The following is a 4544-nucleotide window of genomic DNA, read 5'->3' as shown; positions in this document are numbered from 1 at the left end:
CTGGCTGAGCGGTGTACACAGAGTGTCAGTAAACAATGGTATATAGTCTGGCTGAGCGGTGTACACACAATGCTATATAGTCTGCTATATAGTGTCAGTGAACAATGGTATATAGTCTGGCTGAGCGAGCGGTGTACTACTGTTCCCAGCAGAATCAGAGTGGCAGTAAACAATGGTATATAGTCTGGCTGAGCGAGCGGTGTACTACTGTTCCCAGCAGAATCAGAGTGGCAGTAAACAATGGTATATAGTCTGGCTGAGCGGTGTACACAGAGTGTCAGTAAACAATGGTATATAGTCTGGCTGAGCGGTGTACACACAATGCTATATAGTCTGCTATATAGTGTCAGTAAACAATGGTATATAGTCTGGCTGAGCGAGCGGTGTACTACTGTTCCCAGCAGAATCAGAGTGGCAGTAAACAATGGTATATAGTCTGGCTGAGCGGTGTACACAGAGTGTCAGTAAACAATGGTATATAGTCTGGCTGAGCGGTGTACACACAATGCTATATAGTCTGCTATATAGTGTCAGTAAACAATGGTATATAGTCTGGCTGAGCGAGCGGTGTACTACTGTTCCCAGCAGAATCAGAGTGGCAGTAAACAATGGTATATAGTCTGGCTGAGCGGTGTACACAGAGTGTCAGTAAACAATGGTATATAGTCTGGCTGAGCGGTGTACACACAATGCTATATAGTCTGCTATATAGTGTCAGTAAACAATGCTATATAGTGTGGCTGAACGAGCGGTGTACTACTGTTCCCAGCAGACACAGAACAGTACACAGAATGCTATATAGTGTGGCTGAACGAGCGGTGTACTACTGTTCCCAGCAGACACAGAACAGTACACAGAATGCTATATAGTGTGGCTGAACGAGCGGTGTACCACTGTTCCCAGCAGACACAGAACAGTACACAGAATGCTATATAGTGTGGCTGAACGAGCGGTGTACTACTGTTCCCAGCAGACACAGAACAGTACACAGAATGCTATATAGTGTGGCTGAACGAGCGGTGTACTACTGTTCCCAGCAGACACAGAACAGTACACAGAATGCTATATAGTGTGGCTGAACGAGCGGTGTACTACTGTTCCCAGCAGACACAGAACAGTACACAGAATGCTATATAGTGTGGCTGAACGAGCGGTGTACCACTGTTCCCAGCAGACACAGAACAGTACACAGAATGCTATATAGTGTGGCTGAACGAGCGGTGTACTACTGTTCCCAGCAGACACAGAACAGTACACAGAATGCTATATAGTGTGGCTGAACGAGCGGTGTACTACTGTTCCCAGCAGACACAGAACAGTACACAGAATGCTATATAGTGTGGCTGAACGAGCGGTGTACTACTGTTCCCAGCAGACACAGAACAGTACACAGAATGCTATATAGTGTGGCTGAACGAGCGGTGTACCACTGTTCCCAGCAGACACAGAACAGTACACAGAATGCTATATAGTGTGGCTGAACGAGCGGTGTACTACTGTTCCCAGCAGACACAGAACAGTACACAGAATGCTATATAGTGTGGCTGAACGAGCGGTGTACTACTGTTCCCAGCAGACACAGAACAGTACACAGAATGCTATATAGTGTGGCTGAACGAGCGGTGTACTACTGTTCCCAGCAGCGACACACAATGACTGGGGGGGACCCTGGCTAGCGTGGCTGGAGCGCGAACTACCCTGCCTGCCTACCCAAAGCTAAACCCACAGACAAATGGCGGAGATATGACGTGGTTCGGGTATTTATTTACCCGAACCACGTGACAGTTCGGCCAATCAGAGCGCGTTCGGGTCCGAACCACGTGACCCGTTCGGCCAATCACAGCGCTAGCCGAACGTTCGGGGAACGTTCGGCCATGCGCTCTTAGTTCGGCCATATGGCCGAACGGTTTGGCCGAGCACCGTCAGGTGTTCGGCCGAACTCGAACATCACCCGAACAGGGTGATGTTCTGCAGAACCCGAACAGTGGCGAACACTGTTCGCCCAACACTAGTCCCCTTCTTAAAAGGGACTCCTAGATGCCACCATGAACCCCCCCAGGGTGTTGTCGCCCTATCTCCTCTTGGGGCACCGGCGGTGGGGAAGAGCACCTTGTCCATGGATTGAAGAGAGGGGAGACGCTTTGCCATACCATACCATGGACCATGCGGGCTGGTATAGCTCAGGGTGATAAGGCCTATGCTCTGCATTCTGGCTATCCCAGCCTGCATGGGGGACAAGGGGTTAAAGATGCTTGGGTGGGGGGACCACCCATTATTTTTTTTTAATTTCCCACACTCTGAACAACAACACAAATGTATTAAAATATAGGTAAAGTTGCCTAATTACGGCTGTATAGCGATCCCTGGCCAAAGCATTGCCACTTCCATGAGGTTTCCATCATGAAATTCATTGCTCTTTCTTTTGATATACAGTGCTGCCCATAATTATTCATAACCCCTGGTAAATTGTGACTTGAAGTTACTTTTAGTCAACCAGCAAGTAATTTTTTGACGGGAAATGACATAGGTGTCTCCCAAAAGATAATAAGACGGTGTACAAGAGGAATTATTATAAAATGAACATTTTTCAGCTTTTATTTACATTTGAGCAAAAAGTGTCCAGTGTCCTAAAATTATTCATATCCTTCACAAACTGTCACAGTCTATGGAAAAATCCAAATTTCTATACCAATCGAAATAGTCCAAGCTGTTCTAAAGCATCCTAATTACCATGATTAATTGGGAAAGGTTGTTTTAATCAACTCAACAGGTGAAAAACAGCGGTTCTCTGCAGTTGGTTTCTGTTGACAGTCATGGCTAAGACAAAGGAGCTCAGTGAGGACCTGCAGCTGTGCATTGTGGCTGCTCACAAGTCAGGAAAGGGCTACAAGGCCATTTCTAAATATTTTCAAGTTCCAGTGGCTGCTGTGCAAAGTATTATTAAAAAATACAAGATGTTCCGCACTGTGGAAAATCTCAGAGTACGTGGTCGGAAGCCAAAAGTGACACCAGTGCTGGCCAGGAAGATAGAGAGGTGAAAAAGAATCCAAGGGTCACCACCAAGGCCTTCCTGGTGAATCTAGGCTCTGCTGGTGGCAATGTCTAAAGGAAGACAATCCGACAGACACTGCACACTGCTGGGTTCCACGGATGCAGACCAAGGAGGACGCCACTCCTCCAGATAAGGCACACAATAGCTCGCTTGGCCTTTGCAAATGCTCATCTGGACGAAGAAGAAGACTTCCAGTCTTCTGTGTTATGGTCAGATGAAACAAAAATTGAGTTGTTTGGTCACAACAATGGGTGCACTGGGAGCCAGCATGGGTGAGGGTGATAGGCGTGGGAAGGTGGGGAGGACAGCAGGTGCTGGCAGTATAGCGTCCTCATAGGACGCGCTCTCAGCTATACTTATCATAGCTGAGAGCTAAAAGCATCTTTAAATTTCCCTCCAAGGCTCCCCATTGGTTCCTTGACCCCATTGGTCTGTTAAAGAACCAATGAGGAGCCTTGGAGGGACATTTAAAGATGCTTTTAGCTCTCAGCTATACTTAGTATAGCTGAGAGCAGTACAGCAGGGGCGGCGTGTGTAGCGGTATGTATGGCGGCGGTGCGCGGCGATCTTCAATCAACTTAATGAAGATCGCAAGATAGAGGATATTGTCGTGGGACCTTTTCCGAGGATATTGGCGTGGGAACATTTTTTTAAAGGTACAGGTAGATATTTCTGGTTAATTAAGAGTATTAAAGGACTTTTTTCGTCATGTTTTTATTTCATTTAACCCTTTGTGGAAATGTTAATTTTATTTAAACAAGTATTGCACACTTTCTGTAAATCCAATAAACTTCATTTCACTTTTCAAATATCACTGTGTGTGTCTCCTATATGATATATTTAACTGACATTTTTTTATCGTAACAACCAACGATTTATACAGGAAAATCATGACGATCAACAAGGTTGCCCAAACTTTCGCATCCCACTGTACCATCGGACTGCCTCTCAACTGAAGAGAAACTATCACTTGCATAGCTGAATGGTTAACTCTTTCAGGCAGAGAAAGAAGAAAAGCAACACAGCATAGGGTTTTGTATACTTGTCACTGTACAAACACATGTCTAGCTCATCATGTCACATGTCACCTAAGGTTAATTTTAGATTTACACTTATTGCCTATGTACATCGCTCTATAAATATCTGTCAATCATGCCTGTCAGTATGACGTATAACTCTCCATCCTCCAGATACGTCTCCTGGCTGACAATCATCTTTGCACGATTAAATCTAAGAGAAGTTTGCCATGTATAAAATGCGTCCCATAATACCGATGACGAAGATGACACTTGGCAGCATTAGCGCTCATTATGAGATATACAGTAAGTGCTCTGGAATGACACCAATAATCATCCAATAACGCCTGGAAATAGTAAACTACGTGTGACTTCACCCGCCATGATTCACCCGCTCATCTTCTGAGTGTTTTCAACAAATAGCAAATCCATAAATAAATAAGAGAGATATATTTTCAAACTGCTTTCAGTTATTG

Source organism: Hyperolius riggenbachi, chromosome 3 (genome assembly GCF_040937935.1).
Source record: "Hyperolius riggenbachi isolate aHypRig1 chromosome 3, aHypRig1.pri, whole genome shotgun sequence".
Taxonomy (NCBI): Eukaryota; Metazoa; Chordata; class Amphibia; order Anura; family Hyperoliidae; genus Hyperolius; species Hyperolius riggenbachi.
This window is presented reverse-complemented; position numbering follows the sequence as displayed.